The sequence below is a fragment of the Lepisosteus oculatus genome, chromosome 3, assembly GCF_040954835.1.
Source record: "Lepisosteus oculatus isolate fLepOcu1 chromosome 3, fLepOcu1.hap2, whole genome shotgun sequence".
NCBI classification, from domain to species: domain Eukaryota; kingdom Metazoa; phylum Chordata; class Actinopteri; order Semionotiformes; family Lepisosteidae; genus Lepisosteus; species Lepisosteus oculatus.
The window spans coordinates 52417816-52436713 of NC_090698.1; the positions used below are offsets into that span (position 1 = coordinate 52417816).

At 37.2% G+C, this 18898-nt stretch overlaps 1 protein-coding gene across 2 annotated transcripts in view; it reads right to left on the reverse strand.

The window, feature by feature from the left end:
* Positions 1-18898, reverse strand: part of snx24 (sorting nexin 24) — a 46396-nt gene that overhangs the window by 23753 nt on the left and 3745 nt on the right. Inside the window, exon 1 of one of the 2 annotated variants that reach the window (XM_015368615.2) lies at positions 15781-15965. The exons of the other annotated variant lie outside the window; for it this stretch is intronic. The gene's annotated coding sequence lies outside the window, so the exon portion shown is untranslated. Of the gene's footprint in view, positions 1-15780; positions 15966-18898 lie in introns of those variants that run through there. 2 annotated transcript variants of the gene reach the window in all.

The following is an 18898-nucleotide window of genomic DNA, read 5'->3' on the forward strand; positions in this document are numbered from 1 at the left end:
AACTAAACTAAGCAGCCAAGAATACAACAGATGAATGAGTCTTAGACACTTTAAACAAAATATTCTCAAACCTCTTCTATAGTATGATAACATCATGCATATACAGTACGTAGCACAGATTGTTTAAAAAATGGTTTACTTTTTGGTCTATTAAGTGCCAAACCACCTCCCCGTGTTGTTCATATGGGCTATAAGACACTGTGTGGTCCTTGAGAGAAAAAAAAAAACATTTTCTGAACAAATTAATACTCAAGTCAAAATACAGTAGGTAGGCAGTATAAAGATCCTCTATGATGCATCTGTCCAAGAGTGACACTATTTGTTAGCTTTCATGGCAAATTAAATTTTCAGAATCTTGTTGGTCCAGGGTATTTTGACAACGTGCCCAGTAGAGCACTGTTTTTGTCTCTGTGCCACTATGTAAAAGAGAGGTGGAATAAATGGTGTCTATTAACACCTCACATTTCACAGAAAAAAAAATTGTGTGGCTTCCAAATGTGAGTATTCTAGGCAAGCCAAAACTTATATATTTTCATGCTAGTTTTCTCTATTCCTCTTTTGATTTTTGCTGCTGTCAATAAAAGTAAGACAACATACAGTAACATTCCAAAATCTTTCAACAAATCTTACTAACTACATGCAAAGCAACTACGGTGCACCACACAGCTACAGAAGGCCCTACTAACATCCAGTTCATCTAAAAATAAAATATTAAGGGTTCTCCCTTGTTTCCATTCTATATCCAGCAACCAGATCCCCTAACCTTTCCTAAAGTTGCAGATGAAATGTCAGCAAAAGACCCTCAGGTATAAGTTAGAGACCTAACTGGACAGCACTACGGTATGAATCATTGTCGTTCTAAATGTAGAATCAGCATTTCCAGACCCTTCCTACCTGGACGTTTAAAAAGGAAAAAGAGCTGTTCCAAGAGGTTTCGTATTGATTTTTTCCCTCGAACAAAGAGTCTTTCTCAGATACATGATACATCATAATCAGGTAATTTGTACCTTTGCTTCAACAGATGAACACCAGTTTCAACAAAAGATGTTGACTTGCAAAAGTATGCACCACTTTTTTTTTGTAAAAATAGGAAATAATTTCCTCACAATAAGAGGTCACAGGTCTCAACTGTTTTATTCAACATTTTCGAATGTGAGAAAATATGTTGACCATACATTGAATAATAATGAATATTTTGTATGTTTAATATTTAAATACTAAAACAAATGCTTTTGTTATACAGAGCAACAATACAGGGCATTGCAATTATCAAACTGTTGACTAGAGGTCTAAAGACTACAAAAAGATACAGTGTGATAAATCTAATTAAATTTGCGATCACATTTACCTTCATTGTCAGGGCATTGCACTATTTTAAATACTGTATGCACTGCTCTGTTGCATTTGGCACTATAGCAAAAACCGATACCATTTAAGAAATTAAAAAGTGAACAAAAAGAGTATAAATATCGAACAAAAGGGTCTTACTCTTTCAGAAAAGAAAGGTATTTTACAAAAGATGAATTGCAAAATCCCAGATTTCATTTCCTGTTTTCAGAATCCGCCTCAGTAATCTACTTCAATCTTTTGATCTGTTGTGACTAGAAAAAACAAACTTGAGACACACTTCATTGGAACTCGCTTTAAAATCATTGCTATTGATTTTACCAGATTGATACAATTAATCCCAAGACAAAAGCACAATATTGTAATGTTATATGTGCATGTTTGTAAAACACTGAAATTCATCAAATAAAGCAACGTGAAATTTAATTCAGGTCCCATTTAAATGCTTTAAAAGTTATGGTTATAAATCCGATTTCAGGGTTCCTCGGCATCATGCAAGTCAGTGCTACTGCCTCACAGTCCATGGGTTTGATTCTAGACTACAGTATGTGTTTCACTCTATACTAGACATCGTATTTTTACATAAAGTGTTATGTAACTAATGCTTTTATAACAGTAGAAGTTTTAACAACCTTTGAAAAAGGGCCTGTAATCTTTTAGAATAACATAACCAAGCACCAGCCTAGCCCATTTCACACAAAACATAGAGTATTACACATAAAGCATTAAGGAATCAAAGATATTGGAAATCTGTGTAACAGTCTTTCTTGCATGATGTGTTTTCATGCCTTCTGTAGAGACAAGCATCACAGACATTACTGTTCAACTCAACAAAAATGTGGGATACAAAAGTTTCACATTACAGTCACATGCATCAACTAATTCATAAATTAGATATGTGCGTATAAACATGGTTGAAATTATGTTTTCATTAACATCCTATCTGGTAATTTTCCAAATGGGATTCTTCAAAAAATAAAATACAAAAAAAAAACTCATTCAACAAAATTCTCATCAAGAATGGTTGCCAGAAAACACAGAATATGAAATAAGGTAACAGCCAAAATGATAAAATTCATTTTTTTTATGCCAAGAAATACAACAGCGTGAATAGAGACAAATTGATGCATACTGTATGTTAAATACTGGGAGAGCAACATTCAAATTCTCACCACCTCTTTCATCCTCATACTTTACAGTATGTATAACAAAGATGCGCACTGTACATCTCAAAACTTCATACAAAAAATCCTCCTCTGCTCCTTGATGGTAACCTTCAACCTGTAATAATTTTGATGATACATGCACTAAGTACCAAAGTAGTAACAGAAATCAAAGCATGTTTTTTTTTACAAACTACAAGGATTCAAACTTGAAACACTTCAGTAATGCTGAATTTGAATTAAACACAGATTTTAAACAACATATTAAGTGAAGACCCATTACAAAATAGAAGTCGTACAGGATTAGAAGAATCTTCCACAGACAACATCACCAGAGAAGGGCCAAAGAAATTCTGAATTAAAAAGCAAAATCAATATTTAAAAGCTATGATGCATGTTCTCAAAGTAGCTTTTTCGTGTAGAAACAGATGCCACAAGGTTAAAACAAAACCCGAATGCATTTTTTCCTTCTTTGAGCAATTTCCTCTTCATTAAGACAAATCGTCATTTTCAGCTGCTTTTCATCTCCCTGTTCACAGCACACCTCCAAAGGTCTCAGGAACATGCGAGATGCGCACCTACAGTATCTTCCCAAAGGCATCTTCTGTATGAAGTCTTCTATTGCGTTTCTGGATCCATAGGTGAAGATGCCACTGTGCATCAGGCCAGTGTTTGCCTTCCTCTCATGGACAGTCCAAAACACTTTTCCCGATCTCTTTCAACTTGAAATGTTGTCAATATATAGATTGTCTTGCTTTCTAATTCAGTGAAAAATCTAGTTTTCCATTAGTCTCTGCCTTTCTAATTTTCAACACAGCTTTCCTAAGTGTAATTATTAAAGGCAGATTCAAGAAAGCAATTACTGAGCTACTGGTTTGTATCTTTGAAATCTTAATAAGCAGTAAGAAGTTGCTGTGGGACATACTAAAAGAAAGGATCAAACATCCTTGTTATGTTTAGTTCTTTGGAAGAAATGACTTCTGGGGTTAATCTGTTACTCATCACTTTGTGTCTGATCTCCCTGCTATCTACACAGTTTCTTACTGTATTCATACAGTATGTTTCCCTATAATGACACATATCAGAAACTTTGGATACACAATTCTGTTAAAGTTCATATTCATTTATCTATTCCGCATAATGTACAGACAGAATTGCACCAGCAAGTTTGAAAACATGGTATCAGCATCTTTGTCGTATAGTAGCAACTGAAGGGATATTGCACTGTCAGTCTTTTAAACAAATGCTCAGACCATTCACTGCATAGGCTTTGTGGGGGGAGGCAGGCAACGAAAGAATATTATGAAGAAAAAACTATTGATGCAGATCAATACATTTTTTCTTAAGGAAGAATAAACCAAATAGAACATAACTAATACTTTTTTTACCATCCTCTCGTATTAATAATGTGGTGTTTATATCACTAATATTTGGAATTAAAAGGTAACTGCAAACAGCAAATCCACACTATCCCATCCACATTCCACAAAAACCTATACCTATACACTTGCTACACCTAATGATTTCCCCCACAGTAGACCTATTGCAGCATCTTCGTTGGACAATAACCAACAAATATCAAATCTTCACCTGAAAACAACTATGTGCGGTGGCCAGAAAGGATTTAATTTAAAAGAACAATGACAGTGACTCATGAACATGAGGGGCAACAAAGTGCTTAATACTGAGAGGCATTTCTTAGGGGAAGGGAGAGACAAATGTGCTTAGTGCCTGACAGTTCTTAGTCCCTCAAGACCCATCCACTGACAATGGTAATTGGCGTAGGGAGAAAACCCCTCCTTACTTTTGCAGCAGTAAAGGACTACATAGTGATCTGAAATGCACAACTGTTATAATCGCTCAGATTGAAATTTAGCATTGATCTCAAACGGGATTCAAAAGCAATTTATGCAGAAGGTGACAAGACCCTTCAAAAACTGAAAAGAACCAGAGAAGTGCCAGGCACTTGATTATATACATACAGTAATAATAAATGGCTTCTACTAAGAAAGGGAAACGTTTTGCACATTCAAAAGCCTCTCGATCAGTGTTTTTTTGTGGGCCAAGCTCCTTCTTGAAAAACAAAAACAGAGACGTTTCATTAAACTGCATGTTTACTTTCCAATTTTCATTTAACTAGAGTGTACCAACTGGTACTTTGTTTGGATTAGAATAGACTGCTGTGTTTTTAGAAGGAGTGCTAACGTCTTCAGAATAAAATGTAAGTTTATTATTTTAATTAATGAAAATATATAAAAATCATATCATATATGATTAAGTGTACAACACTGAGTTTCTAAGGAATTAGTGAAATTCTCAGATAGGCAACAGAAGTGAAGACAAAAAAAGGAAATTAGAACAATTTTTTTTTTATAATTCTGAATTTACCTTTAGACTTTAAGGAATGCCTAAGGATTAAATTCACTGTTTTCCTACATCTTGAGATCATGGTATTCTGGGTTTCATGCCAAGCATAATCCTGTAAAATAATAGAACTAATAACCGTGAAGCGCTTATAACTACAGTACTTGACTTCTCTTCAATCCTAATAGTACCAAGATACAGTATACTGTAGAAGTTTTAAACACTTTTTTCAAATTTTATTTTTCGCCAATAACTAGCAACACCACCGTTCCCATTTAATCAGTAACACAAGCTTTTAAAACATCATCTCAGTAGTCATACATACCAGTTTTAGTGATTTTTTTAAAGGGGGGCAGGGAAAGCTGTCAAGCTAGTTTCTGACATGAATTTACATCACTCAATGACAACTGACAGCAGTGAAAGGCCACAGAAAACTGCTTATTGATCACAGCAAAACTATTCAAGGGAGCAGACAAGGTTATATCTGAAGGAGGCAGTAACAGACAGGTGATGACATTATGCTCCACTGTACCCAAGTGCTTTAAGGAACACAACTTCATTATATCATGCCACTTGTATTTATATCATTTTAAAGATCTCTTGATTGGTTTGTCTAGGTGGAGATGAGAGGGGTTCCCTTGTACATCACAACTATTAACTACTAACCTTAGCCACTCATAATCACTTGCATACTAAGTGCTAGGATGTCACAGTACATTTACCAAGTGGAGCAAAGGAGACCAGCAAGCTAATGAAATTGAAGAATAGTAGCCAAAGGCATTGAATACAACCAAATAACCACTTCACCAGTTCAGTTATGTTCAATGTATTGTCAGTGACAGCCATAGATCTCCTCCAACTGATGTTACCTATGCTCTGAGTACTTTGTAAATAAGTAGCAGTGACTCTGATCAGAGACAAAGATAAAAATAATTTTTCATAATGAAATCCAAATTTTCCCAACCATGAAATAATAAAGCATGAAAGTGCACAACAATTGAGATCACCATAATTTTGAAAATTGTTTCATTCACAAAGATCACAAACCTATAAAAATTGCTTATGACCCAAATGTAACTTGATCAGCATGTTTAATACATCACAAAATAATTTCCGTTCATCTCAGGACCTTTGCTTAGTTACATTTTGTAAATACTTGGTGCAAAGACACTGGTAAATGTTTTTGTTTCATTAACACATGAATACTGCCTTATTTGCCATTCTGTTTAAGAACATCCCTGTTCTCCCGTTTGTCCCCTTAACAAATAAAACTATGGGTGACAAAGCCTTATTCTAGTGCTCACTAGAATCAAAATACACTTACTAATTTACTAAGGGAATTTTTCTGATACTGCGTCATGCATACTTGTATCTGTTCACCATCAATGGTCACCTATTAAGAGCTGTTTAGTCACAAATATCTGAGAAAACTTTGTAATCATCAAGTTGAGGACAAACTGCATAAATTTGCATGCGCTGAAGTTGTAACTAAGTGATGTCTGAAACCAAGGACTGAGTGCAGAAAAAAGTCTAAACCAGCAAGCAAACTACAATAAGAGCTACTACCTAGCACTGATGATTGAGAGGGAAAAAAACAGCATTCACACTGGTGTTCCAGGACCAACAGTGAGAACCACTGCATTAAACAGTCTATTCATCTTAGAAACAGATCAGTGCCCTCTGCTGGAGGAAATCAAAGCCTATCCTGTCAGAGCAAACAGCTAAAACATGCTTTTTTCACTGAGCAGAGCCACAGCTTCTTTCACATTCATATTCTTCATATTCGTCCAGATTTACATTAGGTCTTGAGCAAAAAACTACAAATACGAAAAGATTAGTAGGAGAGTGAGCAGTATTGTAGGTACCAATGGAGCAGATCTGCAATCCTTAATATGGCTGTAGCCTATTGCAGATATTGGGTTGCAGTTGGCTCTGAAGGGTTTCCAAGCATAATTTAATTCTATTTCTTTAAATAAAGTATTTACAATCTACAATCCTACAACTGTATTTGAATAATTTCATTAATTCATCATTAAATAATTGCTCAGATAAAATCTGAGACAACAACAATAAATAAAAAGAATACACAAGATAACTACTCAGACATTCATCTGATGCACATAATGCAGGTAATGCAGAATTGAACACAACTATAAAGGCTTTATTGAGTGAAAGAACACAGGTCCTCCACTAAAGTATATTAAGTTGCTCTAATACAATTATAAAACAATCAGGTGGGTAGCTGCGTCAGCATGCGTAGGCTGGAAAGGAACAAGTAATAGGTTTATTCCATGCTGAAAAAAAGAAGAAAGAGAACACAACATTTCGGCCGTGGAGCCATCTTCAGGTGTGAGGAAGGCTCACACCTGAAGAAGGCTCCACGGCCGAAACGTTGTGTTCTCTTTCTTCTTTTTTTTCAGCATGGAATAAACCTATTACTTGTTCCTATAAAACAATCATACTAGTAATTCAATTTCAAAGCCCTAGGTCCTTCTTTTTTGACAGTCATATTCACACAACGCAATAAACAATAAGCATTATCACCAGACTTTAGCAAGGGGCAGCCTTTATACAGTTCCTCCATTAAGCCTGCTCTAGTGCTTGGGTTCTACCCACTTCATAACAACATAAAATGACCTTTGCATTTAATACTGCAGATAGAGCTAAACATAACAGTCACCCACACAGATAAAATCGGGCCTTTTATATTTAACCAGATTTTACCAATCTCTGAAAAAATGCTATCGGATCTCATTTCATGTCAGCCTCCAATGAGTTTTCTTATTATGTACTATGACCCCGGATGGGAATCCACTCAGGCTCAACAGCTTGGTTCTCTGGTAAAGATGCTGTTAAATTAGGGTTAAAATGCATAGACAAAGGGGAGCAAAACAGCCCATGGTCACTACTACTGCATGATAAGAGAAAGGGACATTAATAACACAGCAAACTACCTCATCTATCAACAGACTAACTCTGTCAAGGGTAATTTTCCCTGAAATATACAAGCAGTTCAAAGCTTCTGTGCTGTCATTCAGAGTGTCTAGTTCTGTTACATAGTAATGAAAAGTAACCTTGGCAAATTATTAATTTATCATTGGCTATGATCGCTCGCACCACAATCCTCACCAGAACAAGGCCAAAGATGGATTGCTGACAAATCAGACCACAGTGTCTTGCTCACATCATTGCACATTTGAATTGGTAAGGAATAATAACCCTCTTCAAACCCTTTAAATACTGTAGAATTGTTTAAATGAATTGCCAATATACTAGCAAGAAAGTTTAAATTAAGATTTTTAAAAACGTCTTCAATTTATTAATAATAATAATTGCTTACACTTACATAGCGCTTTTTCTGGACCCTCCACTCAAAGCGCTTTACAGTTAATGGGGACTCCCCTCCACCACCACCAATGTGCAGCATCCATCAGGATGATGCGACGGCAGCCATAGTGCGCCAGAATGCTCACCACACATCAGCTATCAGTGGGGAGGAGAGCAGGGTAATGAAGCCAATTCATAGATGGGGATTATTAGGAGGCCATGATTGGTAAGGGCCAATGGGAAATTTGGCCTGGACGCAATGGTTACACCCCTACTCTTTTTGAGAAATGTTTTAATGACCGCAGAGAGTCAGGACCTTGGTTTTACGTCTCATCCGAAGGACAGCGCCTTACTTATTGAAGTTACACACATGCAAGTTTGAAATTAAACAAATCCAATTTAATTGCTTGTGCTTTTACTTGAGATTTTATGTCCTTTGTTTACATTGGAAAGATGTAAGCAAAGCTGAAAAGAGATTAAATCTCTAAAGAGCTACATTCAAAGCAATCCTTGTTGTAATGCATGTATGCCCTCTGATAATGTCTTAACAGAATGTTTTACCAACTTGAAAATGTCAGCAGTCCCATAAATAACACCAGTGTGAACTAGTGCCAGACACATAATACCAGATTAATCATATACTGTACAGTACATCCCAATGCCTACCATACAGAATCTGAAAAGTAACAGTATTTCAGCTAAACTGGTGTCCGAAATCTTAGAGCCCTAGGTGAAAGGTTACAAATAAGAAGGGGCCATTTCCAGTTTAGTTCATTTTTAGTATTTTATTGATTCAAGGATCTTATCCAGTAAGTATTCCAAAGGATCCCAAGGAACCTCCTTCAAAAACATGGTTAGGCAGTAGGTTCCTTGCCCCCGCAATCCTTTTCATTCATTGCAAGACTGACAACTTTTATAAAATGTAAAAAAAACACTAGTGAAAGAGAAATTAGTAGAATTTGGTCAGGGTATTAAAAACAGATGGCCTTATGGATTTGTAGTATTGTGTGGATAGACATCACTAGATAGAGTGTTCGTACCATCCTAATACTGAAGTCCCATCATAAAGAAAATTCTGTGGAATAACTTGAGCTGTTAATATAGCATCCCATACAGAAAAATCTTCACTGGAAATACAACAGCAAATTAAGCCATCGACAAAGATGCCTACAATGCAAATTACTTAGAAATTCAGTTTTTGACATTTCTGTCATGAATGTTACCAAATTCTATTGAACAACTGCAAGTAGAACTATGAAACTTTATGATACAACTCGGAAAAACAATGATGTAACTATAACTACTGACGTTTCCTTAACTGCTTCTGACAGGCATCTGTAGCTACAGAGTTCCAATGTAATAAGAACATAGCATCACAGATGCATAGCAATAGAATGTTTTGTACAGCAAGTAAAAGAGTAGAGAAGATACAAAAGAAAAGAAAGTACTGCAGAGTGCATCTGGTAAACATTAGCATATGATATACTGTACAGTAAGAAAACATGTGACTACACTTATTACTGATAATGGTCCAAATTATTTTAAGGCCACAGAATGATCTTGCAATGAGATATTCATGACCTTAAGAGTCATGAAAATAAATTTTAAAAAACCTACTGGGTTTAAATGAAACTAGTACTGTACTCATATTAACAGACCACAAACAGATAAGCATCCTCCAGAAGACTTGTACTGAAAAGTAAAAATAGTAATGAGTGTTTTATTGGATTATCTGTCATGCACTGGAAAAACTGGCTGCAGTAACAGATGTGATATCTGAAAATATAACTATTGCACCTAGAACCCATAGCTAAGATTTGTGACATGTTACACCTAGCTGTAGCTGCTGCAATTTGTACTTAAAACACCCAAGAGCATCAATTGCTCTACCTATTAAATACTTTCTTTTGAAGCAATATAGAAAGACATTTACAGTGAAAAGTCCAAGGATGTAGTTTTTATAGTTTTATAGATAGCAGTTTTTATAAACAATGAATCATTCTGAAACCATAAAGACAAAACCAAGGATCGTTACGAATTTTATTATTTTTTTTTATGAAGAGTTACACAGATTCCACAAACGAAGTAAACAACAAAACCCAGGAAATCTTGGAAACAGTCATTTACATCAGAGACATTTAGGCTTATTTCTCCAGATTCCAAAACATACAGCAGAGGGACAGATGTGAAACGCACACATCTTGCTAAATTAACCAGAAAAGTCCCATGATTGCTGGGTATTTTTTTTTGTTCTGAGTTGCTTTTATTCTCAAATTTCAAACATTCTTTAAAAAATATTTTATTAAGGACTCTTGTTAATCTAGATCCAGAAACATCAGGTGGTAACCAACAGAGTTCCTGAAATAAAATAAAAAAGGGACTTCAGAAAACCTCAAAATGAGTTGAATTTGAAGAAAACAAGCATGCATGTGAAATTCCATGTTTGGCAGAGATCTATAAATGTACAATGCCACTGTAAGAAAAGATTTTTTTTACAATTATGCTGGTACATTTTTTCAAAGGCTAATTTAGCCATACTGTAAATGGGATATTGTACAAAATGAACATCAAACATGTTAAATGAAAAGAACGGTTCTTTATTTGGACATTTTTGGGGACTTTTTTAAAAACAAATACACCAATTCTTCTGATTTTATACAGCACTAGAAATAATTATTTCCCTGAGGCTCAAAAGACGACAAATAGATTAAGTGATTGATCTGATTTCATGTGCCAGTTACTGACTGAACTTTGGTTGTACACTACTTGGGAATAGCTTGTGAACTTCCATGTTTTGGAATGACAATTTCTTACCATGATACTGCAGTTTAATTGCAACGAGTCTTTTCTTAAATAACCAGAATAGTTTATCGGTTTATATTTAACAATACAATGTTTTTTTTTATGCAGTGTTTTATGAAGTGGAAAAAAAATGAAAACTTAGTTTTTCACACAAACAGATTAAGTGAACCCCTAGTTCACCTAACACAATTAAGGGGGCAATTAGAATCTGGTGGTTAAATAACTGGGTAACAACTAAACAAGGCTGAGTTTTGGTAGCTCTGTCCTGTTATAAACTTTGCGAGTCTGGTCCTCACCATTAGATTAGTGGAAACATCATGTTACATTCAAAAGAGATTTCACAGGAACTCAGAAAAGTAGTTGCCACTCCTCAGTCTGCAGTTAAAAAACCTTTTCTAAACAACTGGGGCGGCACTCATCTACTGTGATACAGATAGTCTGATAGTCTGAAAATGGAAAATACTCAAGACCAAAGTGAGTCTACCCAGGACCAGTCATCGTGCCAAGATCTCCCCAACTGCGACCCGGAAAATCTCATGACAGTCACATATAACCCCAGTGTAACATCTAAAGATCTTTAGGCCTCTCTTACGCAGCACGTTGGTGTTCATACCTCAACCATCAGAAAAAGAATGAACAGGAATGGTTTTCATATGAAGACAGCCAGGAAGAAACTATTTCTCTCTAAATAGAAAATTGCTACTTGTCTCAAATTCATCAAAAAACATCAGAATGACCACTACTTGTAGAATGTTCTCTGGACAGATAAGTGAGAAGTTGAACTTTTTGGAAATGTTCTGTGTGGCAAAAACCAAACACTGCCTTCCAACAGAGGAACCTCATCCCAACTGTCAACCGTGCTGGTGGAAGTATCATGGTTTGGGGCTGCTTTGCTACCTCAGGACCCAGGCAGCCTGCCATCATGGACAGATTATACATTTTCTGCTGTATCAGACAATTCTGGAGAAGAATGTCATTGCCATCCATTCGTCAACTGAAGCTACAGTATGCTGAAAGTCCTTTATGGGGCAAGACAATGATCCTTAACACACAAAAAGATCTACAGTACATCAGAATGGTTAAAGAAAAACTTTTGCATTCGGTTTTGGCCAAGTCAAAGCCAGGATCTCAAACTCCTATAAATGTTATTGCAAGACATGAAGCAAGTTGTACATGCAACTAAATGTCACTGACCTAAAATAGTTCTGGAAGGAAGAATGGAGGCAAAATTCCTAAAAGCTGATTGAAGAGACTGATAAATGGATATAAAATTACAACAAATGTACAGCAGAAGTCACTGCTGCTGAAAGAAATGCTACATTGCAATCAAGTTATCTTCATTTTTTTTACTTCTTGAATATCTAGGTTTTATGTCTGAAATATAAGATAACGCATGGCAATCTAGAGGATTCACAATCTTAGAAAAAGCACTGTAACCAACACCCCTGTGGTGTATTACAGTAACCCACACAGGATTTAAAATTAAAGTAAAGATTAAGGTGCCTTTAAACCTGATGTTGTCACTAAAATTTGCAAAGTAATAGACTCAAAACTTTCTCTTTATTCAGCAATTTTTTATTTTGCCATATCGCACAGATTTTGATATTAACTCATTCTTCACCAAGATCAGAGAATACCATCTACCAAAATACTTATGGTTCATCTATAAAAAATGGAACTTTAATTAGCAAAGAAACATTACCCCCAAACTATGTCTGTTACACAGAAAATTAACATTCAACACATATACAGTACTGTACATGAGTGGTTGTCTCTTTGTATTACATTAAGGTACTTGTGTATCTACAGTAAGTAAAACACAGTTGAAAAGACCTAATTAAAAATAAAGAAGTAACAGATACACATGCTTTTGTTATTATCAGAATATAAACAATGTTGGAAGTTAACTTATAGTTTTCAATAATTAACAAAAGCACATCAGAAGTCTAGACTTAATCACTTGACAGTATTTTCTGACTATAACATGAAAAAAGACCCGTGCAGTACATTTACTCAAGAAGACATTCACATTCATCAAACATGTTTGAAGTCGGTTGATTATCTACTCACTTTGAAATGTATTCTCACTCTGGGAAGTGTTTTATTTTACTCTACACTGAATATAAAGGGCTTGGATACCCCTTCTGTTGGCAACTTCAATTTTACTATGTTGTGACCATAATCTCCACTTTCTCGGTTGGGCAAAAAAAACCCGACATAAACCTACTGAAATTACTACCACACTGATACTGCCCAACAAATGACAAATCTCAGTGCGCCTGAAACCAACGAAACAACTTTGAGGCTTTGGAGAACGGTCCACATTTGCAAGCAAATGATATTGTGGGAAGCTGGCATGCCCTGTGCATGACAAACTGATGCAATTTCAGCAGTGTCTGAGAAGCAGGGCGATATTTGTCTCGTGCTGGCAAGGGTTAGTTTGTAGCTACGCGTACAGTTCCCAGATTTGAATCACTGGGGGTCCAAAGGCCTTCTCTTGACAAGGTACAAATAATTACTGTACACTCTTTCCATTGTATTCTATTATTTTGTTTCTCTTATCTATGGACTCTGTATGTGCTTGATCAAGTAAGGTCACTGAATTTTGACCATAACACAACATAACATTGCTCTTTGGTGATATGATAAATACAGCAAGGCTGTGCAGCATAGACAACCTTTTTTCATTGTTTTTGTCTTCTCCCTATATATATATTACCAGAAAAGGAAAAAAAAACATTATGGTTACATTGGTCGTACAGAAACTTTTACAGAGATTGTTTGAGAGTTTCTATACAATTCAATAGTTCTTGCAATATAAACAAATGTCTTTTAGCAGCAAGACTTTTCTACAGGCCTTTAACAATACCATCACTGACACCTTTTAATACAAGTATAGTAAGCCCCCCTCCAACATGGGGGTTACATTATTTCAACACAGCACGTTAGAGGAGCCTGCATTGGAGGACCTTATGAGCTTTTGGAAAATTAAGGACAGGGGAACACAGCTGTACAAAGTCCCCTGTTAGCACTATACTATACAAGACATTTTCCTGCATCATTTACAGTACTATGATATTTTAATCATTCAAAAATTAAGAAAAAATAAGTTCAACACCATGGATAGCTGGTAATGTTACATAATACTACTAAATTAAGCATACACAATCTTATTCACCTTACCGAATACTGTAATAAAACAAATCTAACAATACATACAGTAAACATGATGATAAAAAGGCAAAAAAGGAAAAAACACTCACTCATAAAAGAAAATATGTTAAGGTATTGTGTTAAGATGATTAAGCATATACTTTCTGAGCACTTTTTTAGTTGTACAGATAGTAGAATCATTAACCAGAACCATCTTTATATAGATGTATTCAGATCAGAGAAAAACAGCCCATGGACCAGGAGCTTGGATGAGACTGCAAGAGGACTGCTATGACATTTCAGCTGTGATAGACAAAAGTAACCCATGGGTCTGAAAACATACACCCCACAGAGTATTATATGGTACCTATTACCCACAAATCTATTATTAACCACTAAACATTATTACAAATAGTACTCGTTTCATCAGTCCATAGTACCTCTTAAATATTGCAGATTTCAAAGTAAAGTAAAAATGTGCATATAACTTGAAATCGCTAATAATTTAAGAAATGCAGTGATTGAGAGTTCTAATAAAGAAATTAGTACGTAAATTAAGGGCGTCACTATGGCGCAGTGATTAGTATGGTCGCTTCACAGTGCAGGTGCCCTACGTTCAATGCCTGGAGTGCCATCTGTGTGGAGTTTGTATGTTCTCCTCATGTTTAGGTTTCCTCCAGATGGTCCAGTTTCCTCCCAATGTCCAAAATGTTCTCGAAAACTTTGGCCCCGCTGTTAATGTGTAAATCTGCATCTGTGTGTGCCCCACGATGGACTGGCTTCCCATCCAGGGGGCATCCTTCGTTGCGCCCATTGGTTGCTGGGATAGGCACTGACTCCCCTCAACCCCTCGTGGATGGTAAGAAAACGCATGGATTAAGTAAATGAGAGATCATCTGACCTGAACACCCTAAAGATATTGTGGTCCCCAGGATATGAAAAGGTAAGGCCTGGGTAAGTGAACTACCTGTATATGAACAGTCTCACAAATAGCACTGTTGAAATTTCTGATCTCCAGTGATCCCTGACATACAGTACATTATGTTAGCTATGGATAGTGTCTGGGAAAATTAACCACTCAAAATGAAAATCTGAGTCTTTGTTATTGTTTTTATGCTTTTTAACAACAGCTCAGTCTGATAGATAAAACACAGCTAAAACTAACAAAATTCCTTTTGTGAATTTCAAGATGCTGAAGGGTTTAAGAAAATTGAAACAAGAAAACCAAGGAATTCTTCAGTTCCATACTAAATAAGGTACAGAATAAGAATTATTTCTGTCAACTAATCACAAAAAGTATTTTATAGAAACCATATGCACATTTTCAGAAACCAGAGCTACAGTAAATGAACTTAATAAAATCAAAAGGCAAAAAGAGCACTTTAGACATTATATTTTAATCTTCAGACACATTTAAAGCAGTTTCACTGTAATTTGATAGCATACACTTGTGTATGTTTTAACTGAGTTTTTCGCTAAATATACTTCACACATTAAACAAATTTCCACTGTCATCACAGTTGAATTCATGAGCATACTGTAACTGAAAAAACTTTATAAAGCAGTATAATTTCCTGTTTATGGTAAGGTATATTTTGTGGTGGAAAAAATGTGCAGCAGTTACCTCTTTCTTCCTGTCATCGGTGGTTGTTCAGTGCAGGAAAGGTGTTGAAATTCAAAATCAGGCTAAATCACTGAACTTAGATTTCTGTAGTACTCTACTGCACAAATTAGGGCCCCGGCTAGCTCTGTTGGTAGAGCATGAGACTCTTAATCTCAGGGTAGTGGGTTTGTGTCCCACGCCGGGCGCCGGGTCCTCCATGTTAGAGGTTGGGCACGAGGCTAACAACCCTGTCCTGTAAAAAACGAATGTTACGGTAACAGCAACAGGATGTTGCTGCCTCTACATCCCGGAAGGCATAACGGGTAAACATCCACATCCACTACACAAATTGGTTATGTTTTGCAATAACAAATAGTTTCTAATATACTGCCTTCTTCTCCACAGTGGCCTACTGTGTTTAAGGACACTAAGGCATACAGTACTCTATCTTTTCAATCTTCAGAACAGTTTAATTTCTTTTTCAAATCTAGCATGAATTATAGAGAGTACAAGTTGAAATGTGGATAATTAAGTCAAAATTTAGTCCTTAATTTCCTCACACAGAAGTTATTTTCACTCACAACCAAAATGACTACATGTAACATACTGTAAGACTGTAGATGGCTTGTATACAATCATTGTATGACATTTCTTATTCTCCTCTGAACGTGAGTATCTGAATTATATAAAGGAAGACTGCTTATTAGGTGCTATATAGTACATATTAAAACAAAGAATAGACAAAAAAACATTTGCTGCCCTGTAACAAATGTATACAAATGAAGATGTCTAGAACAACTGCCTGTGGACAGAACATAAAACTGAGTATAACACTGAATACTTTCAGTTACCCAAGAGCTAGGGGAAGAAGAGATGTTAGGGTCTTGGTACAAACCATAAGAATAAAATTAGGAACACCAGAAAGATGTTTTTCATCAGCCTACATAAAGCATTAGTTTTTGAAAAAATGAAATGCTCCCAAAAGCCAAAAAACAACAACATTTTTTTTTTCCTTAGGAAAACCATTTTGTTGTGAAGAAGCCCACTATCATACCTCCCAAATGATTTTAATTTCTGGGATGTAATAACTTGTGTGGAAAATGGTTACTTATACCATGAAAAAACAGAGAATGTAGACACTTGCAGGAAATCTGCAAGTCTGCTTTGAATTCATGCTGTATGTAAGAAATCTTTTTTCCAACAAGGACAAGATCCTTTATAGACAGTACAGCACTGATTCTAGATGCCATTTAATTGAGATCAAACCAAACTACAAAACCAGTCTTCTGGCATCAGAAAGGGATTTTACTCCACAAAGAACAAAAATATAACCATCCACTGTGATGTTACGGGCATGTGTATCATTTTAGTGCATAAAAACAGGCATGTCCACAGGACCTGACATGCCAATTACAGGCTGCTGGGGAACATTTTCGTCTTTCCCCCCCAACATAACATGCATTCTCCTCCTAGAGTGGTGCTGTTTTACGCCCCCCTCGTTAGAGTGTACAGGACATGAGACATGATTCACTGTTTCTCTGAGCTTGCAGCTCACATACTCCCAGAATCAGAGTCTCCTGCTCTGCCTAATTCATGTAACCGAGCTCCTCACACGTTGATACCTTCATTCAATGAGCCTCACCCTTCGCTTTCAGGTTCTTTCCTTTTTATACTAATCCTCTTTTGAGAGCAGCAGTGGAAGAGCTTTGACTCAGTTGCTCCCATTTGGCTGGACCTGCTCCACCACCTTCTCTACCTTAACAGTAGGCCAACACGGCAACGGCCGAGGCTACTACTCATTTTCGAGTCTTCCCTGTGGCTCCGTGTTTCCGACTAGAGTTTTCCTGCTCCCAGCCACCTCATGCAAGGGGCCTCCTGCTCCTCCAAGAGCCTCCTCCAAGTCCCCCACACTCTTCCATGATGGCTACTGGCTCATTCGCCTCCTGCCAGTCGGCCCACAAACATCCAGGTCTGCTTCCAGCCTCCAACCTCTCTACCATACTGCACCAGGGTGGGTCTCACACTCACAGCCATAATCACTCGGGTCCCAGACTGTGCACTCATGGATGCCAATGTTGCTCTCTCTCACACGTTCAGTCATAATTCACAACTCACTCAGATTGCACATACTGTAGCTTCCAGTGCATCTCTTTACCCCAAACTTCACTGTCTCACTCAGTTCACTGTTTTCCCTGCTGCATCTTCCCACTCCACGTCTCACATTTATAGAGTAAGGGCACAGCCATATCACTCTGCAACTCACAACTGGCAACCCACTGAAGCTCAGCAGGTGTGAGCCTGGTCAGTACCTGGATGAGAGACCTCCTGGGAAAAACTAAGGTTGCTGCTGGAAGAGGTGTTAGTGGGGCCAGCAGGGGGCGCCCACCCCGTGGTCCATGTGGGTCCTACTGCCCCAGGTAAACAGGTGCCATTCTTCGGATGAGACCTAAAACCGAGGTCCTGACTCTCGGTGGTCATTAAAAAAAATCCCAGGGCGTTTCTTGAAAAGAGTAGGGGTGTAACCCCGTCGTCCTGGGCAAATTTCCCATTGGCCCTTACCAATCATGGCCTCCTAATAATCCCCATCTATGAATTGGCTTCATTACATTGCTCTCCTCCCCACTGATAGCTGATGTGAAGGGAGCGCTCTGGCGCATTATGGCTGCCGTCGCATCATCCAGGTGGGGCTGCACATTGGTGGTGGTGGAGGGGAGTCCCCACTACCTGTAAAGTGCTTTGAGTGGAGTGGCCAGAAAAGCGCTATATAAGTATAAGCAATTATTATTACTATTTCTACTACACCCCTGTTCTCAGGTCCATTCATTGCCAGAGGCCAGCAGCCAGACAGAGCCCTAGACCTTGCTGACTTTCACATACTGTATACCTGCATCAATGGTGCATTCACATTGTCGCCACCACATGCCTACCACCAGAGGGCAGCAGCCAGATACACCCTTTTCTCCACCCGATCCTCATATTGTCGGGGGGAGGGTCTCTCTATCATCCCTACTCTCCGGAACACAGACTAATTAACTTTCACAACACTCACACGTTTCACCGACAGCCCAGTTCTTTCACTCCAGAACATGCTGTCCCTTTAAATAAAGTGATCTTTCTAAACTTCCAATTCCCTCCAGAA